At 46.5% G+C, this 12,937-nt stretch overlaps 1 protein-coding gene and 1 non-coding gene across 4 annotated transcripts in view; one reads left to right on the forward strand and one right to left on the reverse strand.

Moving 5' to 3' along the window:
* The window catches only part of kst (spectrin beta chain, non-erythrocytic 5 kst), a 223,525-nt gene that overhangs the window by 79,307 nt on the left and 131,281 nt on the right, over positions 1 to 12,937 (forward strand). The gene's annotated exons all lie outside the window — the stretch shown is intronic.
* Positions 9,687 to 9,759, reverse strand: TRNAT-CGU (transfer RNA threonine (anticodon CGU)). The gene has a single exon. It is a non-coding gene; the product is annotated as a tRNA-Thr (tRNA).

Consider the following 12,937-nt stretch of genomic DNA (forward strand, 5'->3'; position numbering starts at 1 on the left):
TCCGTATTGTGTAACTTGGTTACAGCGCTAAATAGAAGTTCTAAACTCGCGAACTGCACTTTATATAGCCGTGTTTCATAATGTCTGTGACCAACTATAGCCCATCTTTGAGCGTTATAGTAGCACTGTGGGGCTTTTCTATAAACGAGCTCTCCGTCAGTTTAGCGTTCGTCCTTTATGCGAGCCTCCTTTTGTGTGTACACAGGCAATTTATGGTTCGCGATTAAGTGCCAGTGTCGACGCTATATTGTTTAGGTCAAACTCTTGCTCAATGATAGCGCGAACAACTGCGAACGTTCCATTTCAATGTCAGGGTTTGCAACAAAAGCATTCCGAGCGGAGCGCACGTATGGCATTACGATTTACAGCTGGCTGAAGGTATATGTCCGCCTTCCGCCAACCCCCTGAAAAAAAAAATAAAAAGCAGGCTACATGAAGATTTGCAGCTGGACTGCAATTTCCTTGGCTCTCTCCATGCGCAGTCAAGAGCGCGCTGATCGTCGTATAAAACAGCACCACGGAGCTCCATGTACTACACCGACAAATGACTTTAGTAACGTTATTCTTGCTTTGTGCTTAATCTCACGATGATGCTTACTTTGTTAAACGCCTTAAGAAGCTTCACGGAAAGCACTCGAAACGAGCACTCGAATGCAACGTAAGTGATGGAGTAGGCGATTGAAAATGGAATGAAAAATCGAATGAGCGTGAATGATGAAGTCGAGGTCACGAGAAGTCGCGCGCAGCGCTTTCATAGCGCTTATATCTCGTCGTCGGGCTTGTTTTTTTGTTTGAAACTTGCTCTCACCGCTTGCCGCAGGCATTGTATATTATACAATGCTGGCGGCGCAAGCCGCGGAGGAACTGTTCGCCTTGACCGATCGTCTGCTTCTGCTTGCATCGGCGCGCTGCAGTAACTGTGCCGTCTTTCTCATTGTTAGTGCTGTTCAATCGCAGCTCCCGTTAATGAGCGAGTAACACACTTGAGGAAGGCAGGGGGTCTCTCTGGAGCCTCCAACCGCATATCCTCACTCTCGGCGACTTTCGCTCGCAACCTTTGACCCGTTCTCTCCGCTGCTCTTCGGATGTTCGAACCGAACGGCCATCTGGGCCGCTTCGAGTCGTCTGCTTCACCGGGCGCGTGAAAGAAAGAAAGAAAGAAAGAAAGAAAGAAAGAAAGAAAGAAAGGAAGGAAGAAAAAGAAAGCAAATGAAATGAAAGCTGTTGTGAAACGCAGGTGACTTATGTGTCCGGCGCGCCGCCGTCCCGGCGACTTTGAGGGCGCCGAAGTTTTACGACGTCTCTCCCGCCAGCAGCGGCTCCAGCGGGCCGATCGTGCGTTGCGAAAGGGCGTTCGCTCGCGAGACGGCGTTAGGCCTAACTTCACGCGCGGTCGCCTGTCTTCTTCCTTTGTCTTTCCTTTTTTTTTTTTTTCAGATTTTCGTTTGTCTTCTGCTACGCATGGGGCACCGTCTGCTCGGCGGTGCGCGGAATGCGCGTGCTTCGTTGAAGAACGCCGCTTGCGGTACGGAAGCGCGTCGCGCGTTTGGTTTTTCTTTGCTTTTAGACGTTATGGCAGCGTGAGAGGGAGAAAATATAAGAGAGGGAGGAGAAAGGAAACACAAATACACGCAGCGGTGCCGTACTCTCGATTGGCATAGAGCAGTAGAGCTCGCAGAGACAATGGCTGGATGCTGCTTCGCGGTGTAGAAGACACAGCTGGAGAATTTGTTCCAAGTTTATACATATAGCTCGGTTTGGGCTAGTTAAACGACTGTGGGAACTTTCTTCTATAAAACTTATGATGAACAGAAAAGAAATGATATATCGATGAATATAAACAAATCGGTAATTACAGGGCGCCTTTCTGCATGACTCGGAGCGCGGCCATGTTTCCTCTCCTTGACAATGCTTGTAAAGGTTCGTATCGGTCGATCACTGTCGAGCGTACTTTTCACGCCTGCAGCGACGTATAACTACGTTTACAAGTGCGGCGTGTCAATGGAGCGATGGGCGCGGCCCGTCCTCTACCTTGTCCAATGAGCGCGCTCTAAATGTAATCGTATCGCCGAAAGTGATCCACCGGAAACACTACTATCCCTCCGGGACCTAGCTGTGTTGAACGGTCTCTGACCCCCCTTGTGGCTTGTCTTCGCGTGCGGTTCGACGTTTCTGGCTGTGGATGTTGTTTACGGGGGTCTCGTTGGCAGATAACTGGCCGGCTGACGTCATGACCTCCAGCTTCACGGATACAACCAGTCTTCGCTTGACCTAACTGATTGCGACGGCCCCCAGCCGTTCGGGTCATGTTGCTCATTGAACGGACCGGTCATGTCTTCAGCTGTCTTCAACTTCTCCATAGACGCGGGCGCGTTGTTCCGGCGTAACTACTGTGTTGGCGTCAATCATGGACGCTGCACATCCAAGCGGGGAAGAAGTGTTAATGAAAGAGGTCGCGATATATATATTTTTTTGCTAAGTCACAAAGTTGTTTTGAAAACACGAGGACGCGGTTTAGGCAAATTCATGTATAGTGTACAAATATTAGCCTAAAGTTCGTCTTATGGCTTCGCATGGTTCTGTGACTTTGCAAATTGATCATATTCAAGAAAATATTGCGTCCTAACTGCAGCAGTTGGCAATGATTATATGCATGTTCGCTGAAACTTACTGCCGCTTGCGTTTATTATTTATTTAAAGATACCTTACAGGCCCCTAGAGGCATTGTGTAAGGAGGGAGAGTACACTCAAAGGGGAACAAATAACAAATCGATTGCTTGGAAATTTAGGACTAGGTAAAACCTAACCAATGACACTACAAGGACGTCTGAAGTTAAGCCACAAGCACGAAGATTAGACAAATTCATGGGCCAGTCATAATTAAATAGGAACGCTAAGTAGAAACGCCAGATCAGTTTTAATTAATGAAGTATTATTTCACAAGTCTAATCTCAGTTATTTGGCGGGAAGATGGTGACTATTAGAAGATAAAGTAAACGTTAATTATGCGGATTAAATTAAAAGTAACCAACGAACTCGCCCAAACAACATTGTAAATAATAGTGACAAAATTTAATTTATCGAATTTCCCGCCGAAACCCCTGCTCTGGTACGCCAGTGTGACGTCACGGATTTCAATGTTTCTTTTCCCTTCGTATTTGTGGCCATTGAGTAGAACGAGTAGAACTTTCGTAGAACTGGCCATTGGAGCTCGGTAAATGTTCCCGAAACTTGCATAGTTCAATCTTTGGATACTTTAGCGTACAATGCAGTCTATCTTTTACCGATAAAAAAAATCCTTAACTAGGGCCCAAAAAAACGCCGTCAGAATCCGTGACGTCACGGCGCGTCTAGTGCGGAAACTTGAAGGCGGCGTCGCCACCTGTCTTCCGTTATTGCGAGTTTTCTCGCCTATAGCCAGCCTCCTCACGGTCGTGGCCTTTTAATGGTTATCGCAGAGGCGTAGTGTACTAAAACAGCTCATGCTATACTTATCCTCCTGTCCCTTGAACTATCGCAGTGTTAGAGCTATTATTATTATTATTATTATTATTATTATTATTATTATTATTATTATTATTATTATTATTATTTAGTGGGTGGGAAGAAAATTCGACGGCCACCGTAAATGTTTCGCGCTTGCGCGAACACCCCGAATTTGGTAACGCTAGTAGAGAGCTCCCATGGCGCAGATCTTCTTCCTCTCTCGTTCTCTTCCCCTGCGCATGACGTGTCGACGATACCGCTGAGGAGTCGGGGCACGCCTGACTGACCGAATGCTGCCGCCCGAACCGCTCTGGCGGCGTTCCTCGTGTGTGTGTTCATCGAGCAGGGCTTCTCTCTCTCTCGATGCGCCTTAGGGGGGGATGCGATGCCGGGGCAGCGCAAATGTGACCGGCACGCTCGTAGAGTGAGTGGTGGCGGCTTCTTTCTCCGCGGCGGAGAGAAGGCATCTGCTGGCGTAGTGAATAAAGTGCGTGGCTTCGTCGTCGTCGGAATTCCGGTTCTGCGGCTCGTCTTATCATCGCCGCCGCCGCTGCTGGCGGCGATGCCCGTGGGGTGCTGCCGCTGCCGCTGCTTGGCGGCCGACAGTTCTAGTTCAACGGCGTGGGCCACGCGAGGTCCGGCCGACCGACCGACCGGCGGGAAACTGGTTTCTGCTCTTTGGCGGACTGCCCCGTCCGCTTGCTTGCTTGGGTCTGTCTGTCTGTCTGTCTGTATGTACGCCTGTCCGTCTGTCTGTCTGTCTGTCTGTCTGTCTGTCTGTCTGTCTGTCTGTCTGTCTGTATGTACGCCTGTCCGTCTGTCTGTCTGTCTGTCTGTCTGTCTGTCTGTCTGTCTGTCTGTCTGTATGTACGCCTGTCCGTCTGTCTGTCTGTCTGTCTGTCTGTCTGTCTGTATGTACGCCTGTCCGTCTGTCCGTCCGTCTGTCTGTCTGTCTGTCTGTCTGTCTGTCTGTATGTACGCCTGTCCGTCTGTCCGTCCGTATGTCTGTCTGTCTGTCTGTCTGTCTGTCTGTCTGTCTGTCTGTCTGTCTGTGTGACTGATCTGTGTTCGATGTCCTTTGTCTGTCTGTGCGTCTGTCCGCATGCATGTGCGTCTGTACCTGTCTGTCTTGGCTTGTCTGCCTCTGTGACTGCTCTGTGTCCCACGTTGTGTGTCCCGTCATACCCGTTGTTCGTGGCGCTGTTTATGAGTACGTTCTTTTCGTTGAGCAAATGCGGCGCTTGAATTTAATCCGCTTGCCTCATCGACCGAATAGCTGCAGCCTGACTGTGCGCGCGCGCGTGCGCAACCACCCTGCTCGGCGGCGTGACTGTGCCGGAAACCGAACCGGGTGGTGCGGTATAGAGTCGGTCTTTCCTCGGCGCGTGTAATTTGTCTTCGTCCCGCGCTGCCGTCCGAGCACACACGTGCAGCGGTGGAATGCACAGAGTTGTGACTGTGGGCGGGCTCTTATAGCCCGGGACGTCCTGCGCGGGGCGCTGGTATAATAATCGTCGTGCGTGTGGGCCTTTCTCGTCAAGGGCACGGCGAGGTTCTCTCGCAATCTCCACATTTCCTCCGTCGCTCGCCCCTGAGTGTTCACGACGCGCATTGTTTCCCGTTTGTTTTGCGTCCGTACGTGTGGGAAGACGGAGTTCCGAAGAGTGGCGTGTGTTTGCACGCGCATCTACGTGTGTGAGTGACGAAATAAAAAAGAGAGACAGGTTCGATTAGTTGTGGGAAAGAGTGACGTATAGGCCGTAAGTGTGTGTGTGTCTGCTCTGCGTCTGTTTTCTCCGATCCTCTCCGTTTCTTTCTCCCTCTCATTTATATACCCAATCTTCTCTCCCTCTTTTTTATATACACCCAGTAGCCGCGTTTCTTTTCAAATACGCGTGGTACTGTTTTAAACTCGAATTTCCGAAACCCTGGACATTAATGGCATGCCTGTATTGATAGTGCGCATGCGCGTATGTATGGACAGACACACGGCCGTAAGGGTTCGGAGGGTTATGCGCTCAGGCTTAGTTCGATATATCTGACAATACGGTCTGCCCAAACTCGCTTATAACGCACTTAAGCGAACTTTTTGTAACGTGTTCGTGATACACGAATTTCTTATTTCCAGTGAAGACAAGCACTAAGGAGGAGTCCATTCTTTGTAGAATAAAGCTATACGCTTGGTAGGCCCTAATTGCCAAAGTCCTTCACGCTTGAGAAATATTGAGGGCGGCGTCGACACTTGCGTGTTTCGATATAGGGAATAGTTTGCTTTGTCTGCATTTGTTATATAGGGTGTGTCAGCGAACACTTTCAAAAAATGTTTGAAAAATTTCCTGTAGCAGGTAGCACTATTCTAGTCCATAAGCTAGTCTACTCGAAAAGGGGGACATTACTTGCACAAAACATTAAAATGCATCATCTACTAATAACCAAAAATTTACTAATTACGTTTTTGACTAATTACCTTATGGAACATATTGCAATTACAAATTCTAGCAAGTGAAACTGCAAGGCATATCCACTTAAAAGGAATTGTGTGGATGACACCATCTACGAGATATGCGCGGTCAAACTTGCTGTAAAAGATGCACTGTCGTTCCACTTACTTTCTTACCGAAACGTCGTTTTATGCATTGAAGCACAAAACTAACTGGAACGCCAATGCATTTCTCCGCAAAGTTCGCGAATTAATATGTCGGAACTGGTGTCATCCTGAGAATTTGTTCCAAGTGGATCCGCCTTGCGAACTCCCCGGATAGAATTTATAATTTACATTATGTGCCGTAAGGTAATTAGTTAAGAACCTAGTTAGTGAATTTTTGGTTGTTAGTACATTGTGCATTTCAATTTTTTGTGCAAGTGATGTCCGCCTCTTCAAGTAGACCAGCTGATAGACTAGAATTGTGTCGTCCGCCACAGGAAATATATATATATATATAATAACACCCAGTATATCGATTCGGCTATGTATAAAACGTGAGTATGCTTGTAATCAGTTCTTGTTGAACATTGGGAGAGGTTTACGTGTGACATGAAAGACGCGAAGAGGTCACAAAACAAGCTCAAGAAAAAAACCACTTGGCGGTCGGTTTCCGCATTTGGTGCCGCGGCCTGCCCTTCTCTGCGTGGGCCTTCCACGGTCGAAGGCGAAGCGATGATTTCGAGGCGTGGTCGTACCCCTCTTCTTGGCACCACCAGCACATGCCTGTCCACTTGGTCTCTCCCCTACAGAGCTCGACGCTTTGTTGTTTCCCGCCGCTTGCTCTCTGGCCTTGCGGATATTTTTCGAGTTCTTGGAAGAGAGTGTGTTAGGCCAACAGGTGGCCGCTCATTGACCGAAACTAAGTTTTTTATTTGTATATTTAATTGTGTTCTGTTCGCGTTGTTTTTCTCCAGAGTGGCCGTTCTGCTGTACGAGGGTGTGTCTCGGTAGGCGTGCCTTTACGATTGCGAAATGGTATTGCTCCGAGGAAATTGCTTTCTGGCGGCCGAGGACTCGTGTATGTTGCATGTTCCTCCTTATAGGACGTCACGTTTTGTCGTTTTCAAGAAATAGAAATAGAAAAAAGAAACATTTTTGAGTGGCTTCTGTAAGAGTAGTTGTTTTCTTTCTCCTTGTTGTGATCGAGTTCCGCGTGTTCAATTGTATAGTTGTGTTGTGGTAACCGTAAATTTTGCTGTTGTGCTTTTATTTTATGATTAGTTGTGGTTTAAGAAGCTGCCGATACCTTTCGGTGGCGCCGGCTATACTTTATTCTTTTGTCTGACCTGATAATTGTGCGCAAAAGGACGAAAATGATAGAAGCAACGAGTAGAAGATATGTTGGGACATCGTGCTGCAAGTAAACGTACAAAACAAGCGTTCGTTATATCAGTTAGCAACGTATACAACTGCTCCCCGCTCTGACATATTCCAGAGCTGGTCCGATATATGAAACATTGAATCCGGCGGTGCCAACTGTGTTTGGAATTGGTAGCTGAGAGCCATTACTAGCGGTGACTACCTTGTTCAGTCGCTAATGTTGCTAAATCTACCGTTATCAGCTGCAGCTATACCAAGATAGTAAATAGTGTGATAAGGAAGAAGTAACTACGACGACCTTCCTTTCAAGTGTGTAATCATCATCATCATCATCATCATCAGCCTAGTTACGCCCACTGCAGGGCAAAGGCCTCTCCCATACTTCTCCAACTACCCCGGTCATGTACTAATTGTGGCCATGTTGTCCCTGCAAACGTCTTAATTTCATCCGCCCACCTAACTTTCTGCCGCCCCCTGCTACGCTTCCCTTCCCTTGGAATCATCATCATCATCATCATTAGCCTGGTTGGAATACTGGTTGGTTGGAGTCCCTTGGAATACCAGCAATTAAACCTTAGGCATTTTGCGCTCTTTTTATGCTCGGGCCGTCTGGCGTGCTTTAGCTTGAGGGTTGAAGTGGGTCAGGCGACTACAAGAAGCACACAAAGGCTAGCGAATGATTGAAAGTCCAAACACAGTTTAACACAGGACCAACTTGGTTCCTGGCCAGGGAAGGTACATTCGTTCGCCCCATATATTAAACGTTATTTAAGTTATCAAGTTAATTAGTGTAGTAATTAATTAGTAATCGGTTTGCTGCACCACCAGGAACTGAAACTTCGGCGTCAAGATTCCTGCGATCGAATCAGAATTTAAAGGTATACAACTTAAAAGAATAGCTAACTTAAAATATCAAATATAGTACCTTGGTATTTGTGGTGTTACGAAAAGTAGTACAGGGGGTAGGGGGGTTGATGATTTGAAAAAAAAAAGCTACAAATATAAAAAAGGTGTTGACACCAAGATTGAAGCACGAGAACTTTCACATCAATATAAAAAAAGAAAAAATATCCGACAGCCCGAAAACGTCAATGGAAGCTGTGAATGACTTGCCGAGAGCTAACACGCGGGTGACATGACGTCACTAGAAATACATGTACTACATCCCCACCTATGTAATGCACTATAGTTGTATATTACGTGCCCGGATGTCCCGCTGAGTACACCGGTGTGCATGCGGGTGACTAACTCGCCATAAATGAAGCGGCAGGTGTGGCGATTCGATTAACCCCCCCCCCCCCCCCCCTCGGATGATGGGAAGACCTGTGCGATGCCGAAGAAGCGACCGTGCGTCAGGTACGCCAGCTGTTTCTAGATTTATGAGGAACCTTTTTTCGTCTTCTTTCTTTTTTTTTTTTTACAAGAAAAGCTCGTATATAGGCCCGTGCCATCTTTTGCTGATCGACCCACTGAAGGACACCTCGAGGCACAGCCGCTATATACAGCGTGCCTCATAATTCGATCGTGGTTCTGGCGCATAAAACGCCAGAATTAAGCCTGTAACAGCGCTGTTCAGTAAAGCAGGCTGTCTGAATTGAATGGCGTATGCCATCGAAAACAAGGGGAAAAAGAACTAGAAAAAAAAAAGTTTTATATCGTCCAAATAGTATTCGCACAAATACCCGTATGAAGACTCTATGCAGTCAAAGGGCAAGTCTGTATAAGTATGGGAAAAATTGTCTATATACCGAAACTGTAAAGAAAATCGACTGACTGTCCCGATTTTCTTTTTTTTTTTTTTGCAACGTCAAGGTTATTTTTCTGGCGCTCGTCTTGTGTAACAGAATAGAACAAAGTTCTTACAGCAGCTCTGTCGTATAAACGGCTGGAGATATACTCTTCTCTTATCTTCCCTTATCTACCGTTTTCAGGCAGATTGCCCCCCCCCCCCCCCCCCGACTCGCCAGTACCTGTTCCCAGTACACCAGTAGCAGGTTTTTTTTTTTTTAGATACAAAATCTAAACATTAATCTTTGTTCGCTGTTTTGTGTCAAGTGTATACTCCGCAAGAGGCAGCAATAAAGGGGCTAACAAAGTTGTGCGACACCCAAACAACAAACAGCTTATTCCCAAATCTGTCCCCAAACCAGCTGTTCCGGCTATCCTGTTCACTGCTTATCTTTCATCACGTGATCGCAGCAATACCGCGCGCTAAAGTAAACGAGCGCGCGTATATATATATATATATATATATATATATATATATATATAGTCATATCATAAGAAGCCAACAAACAATGATACCAAGGTGAACATAGGGGAAATCACTTGTGCTTACTAATTGAATTAAAGAAACGATAAATTAATGAAGATGAAAGTAGGTGAAAAAACAACGTGCCGTAGGCGGGAAACGATCCCACGTCTTCGCATTACGCGTGCGATGCTCTAACCAATTGAGCCACCGCGGCTCCGTTTCCCCGTCCGCTTTCTTGGGTATTCATGTTTCCTTGTAGAACCCCGGGAGTGTTAGCCAGCGCCACCACTCACAGACTTTGGCGGCGGACGTGGAACGTCCTTTCTGCCTCAGGCGTCACGAGTACGTGATCTTTTTGGGTGAAGGCAACCGGTCAGTAAACCCACACATGTTAGCTGAAGGCGTCAATGTTGCATCAATATATATATATATATATATATATATATATATATATATATATATATATATATATATATATATATATATATATATATAAGACGACTGGCGATAGCAAGGCCACGGAAGCCGGGACGGAAGATGGTTGTGCAGGAGGGTACTTGTTTACCAGGACCAACACCTACAAGGTCCTGTGTTCGACTACAGGCCGCGGCGGCCGTATACTGCTATATGATCATTGAACCTCGTTTCTCCCCGTGCCTCGCGCCGCAGTAGTAGTATGCTAGGCTACTGAAAAAGCAAAAAAAGAATCAGATAATATCAATAATAAAAAATAAAAATCTGCCACGTCTGTCCGCAAACCTGTAAAGATATGCCACTCCTGCTGCTTCTTTTTCTTCGAGGGCACTAATGTCGTTGCGCGCAGAAACCTAGTGGTACTTAAAGGGAAAGCTTCTAGATATAAAAAAGAAGAAGAAACATCCTTCACTGGCTCTTTAGAAATCCTTGCCTTTGCTTGTCCAAAAGCATTATACCCACCACCACAGCGGGCTTCAGTCATGTAAACGCCATTAAAGTCTGAAGTATGGCTTCTTGATAATTATTGCTGGTTTGTCCGAAGCATTTTAAGGGATCCACAGAGGGGCGCTCACCGCGCTTAGAAAACTTGGGTAATTAGCTTCGATGGTTCCTAAGCTTGCTCTTTTTTAAACAATTTTATCTTCGATCTTCTTCTGAGGTTAGCACGTTCTTGTCGCAGCTGTACGGAGCGAGCGGAAGTGTAACGCCCAAATACACCAAACCACCCGCAAAGTTACGGGATTGGAGTCCGTACCCTAGACCAAGCAGGCTCACCCAAAGAAAAGAAAGAGAGAGAGAGAGAGAGAGAGAGAGAGAGAGAGAGAGAGAGAGAGAGAGAGAGAGAGAGAGAGAGAGAGAGAGAGAGGTGTGTAGCGTGTGGACCGAAATCGCTTTCGGGAGTTCTACATCTCCCCCGCCCGGTGAATAATGGAAGGCGGGGAGGACGGAATCAGTGCGGCGACCGCACCTATGCAATTGCGCTCCTCTACCGGTTTATCTATTATGCAAACGAGTCGCTTTTGTCGGCGTGGCTGTTTGATCTGATCGACAGTGTAGGAGCTGCCTAGAGTTAAGGCTGTAAAGAAGAAAATTGATACTTACTCTTTTTTTCTGGTCGATATTTCGTGATTTTCAAAGTAAAGAAAACGATGGGAATAAACGAAGTAAAAAAAAAAAAGAAAGAAAGGAAAATAAAGCTCCTAGTTCAGCTTCAGTTTATTATCCTTTAAGTACAATGAATTGGTAAGATACAATACGCAGACGAGGGTCCCAAAGTCAAAGACTGCAACGGGACCCTTGATTATAATAACAACGTACAGATGCATTAAACAAGAGCAAGCTAACTAAAAGAAACGAACACAATCGCGAAAACGCAACATAGAAAAATAAAACCAATGAAAACAAATTGTATGTATACAAGCCTATGGTGCATAAAAAAAGAAACTCAATATATACATATGGCAAATGTAGTCTAATGAATGACGTAAACTTAGTTACGCGTATAAAACAACTTAAAGGCATGACTAAATGTATGAAAGGATGAAGATTTAATGCTGACGGGCAAACCACCCCACAGTTTTATAGCAGCGAATGATGATGTTATTTTTCCGTAGTTAGAATGAACCATAGGTAGTAAAAAAATTGGAGTTACGTGCCAACCTAAGTAAATAATAACAAGACATGAAATTCGGTACAGCGGATGCCGGGCAATGCGACTTCTCCGATTCTGTATACATGCATTAAGGTTAAAAAAAAAAAAAAAAGCGTTTCAGATACAGGATACGCCTCTGAACAAGTCTGCACGGTGGCCTCTACCGCAACTGATTAAAAGTTATAGCTGCTATAGCGCGTCGGATTGGGATTCGCCGTTTTGACGTTGCGACGAACGTCTTTGCGCGCTGATGGCTGGACCTGTACGCGTCACGGCACACGTGATCCCTATGCTTGCCGCGTCGTTGTTGGAACGGTACACCTCATTAATTTGTCGGCTCATTAAGTCGACTACCTTCGGCGTTGCGCCCCTGGGTCTGTTCAGGCTTACACTTCTAAGGTGTAAGCCGCCTCCGAGGCACATTTAGCCCATATTAAGGCCGAGTAACTTCACAGACGACCGTTACATACGCACGCGATCGTCCGCATCAGCCAGTCCCGTTGATTAAGGCTTTAGCGCTCACTCTGTCGCCATACTTACGCTGTTTTCCCTGTAGTTTGTACGCTCAGTTGTTTCCTCTTCTCGGCGGGAAAGTGAATTTGGAAGCGGACCACTGCGTCTATCTGTACCGTTTAATACGGCTTCGTATAATACATAGCTGCCGGCGGGGCGGTATTTATCATCGCTATCGGCATCTCAGGAGAGACGAAATTTCCTTGTTCCTGTTCGCGGCCTGTTCGCGGATTTGTTACACTCATGAGTACGTGGATACTTGCTTATTCCGTCTGTTACGAGCGGGACCTGTTATGTCGGTCTCCCTCTGCACTATTCTGATCTGTCTGTCTCGTTTTGTCCGGTCTGGTCTGGCCTATAGTGAGGTCTGTCCGCCTGGTCTCTCCATCGTCTGGCCATAGCCTCCTACATATATGGTCTGGCCTATCCTAATTTGTCTCCATCGTCTGCTTTTGTCTGTATGTGTATGTCCGTTGTGTCTCGTCTACTCTGCTCTCCATGGCCTGCACTGGGTTATCATCCGTCTTTCTCGTCTGATCTATAACATAGTCTGCTATGTGTTTCTGTCCGTGTGATCCTATCCTGATATGTATAGTCTGGCCTCTCTTTCTCTCCCGTCATGTTGCTGTCCGTCTGCTTCGCCGCATTTTCGTCTGTTCGCTCGCATGTACGTCTGCAGTTGTTCGAAACCCTTTCTTCTTGCGGGTTTTGAGATGCTCACAGCTACGGCGCATGCGCGTCGAGCGCTGTC

The sequence above is a fragment of the Dermacentor variabilis genome, chromosome 7 (assembly GCF_050947875.1).
Source record: "Dermacentor variabilis isolate Ectoservices chromosome 7, ASM5094787v1, whole genome shotgun sequence".
Taxonomy (NCBI): domain Eukaryota; kingdom Metazoa; phylum Arthropoda; class Arachnida; order Ixodida; family Ixodidae; genus Dermacentor; species Dermacentor variabilis.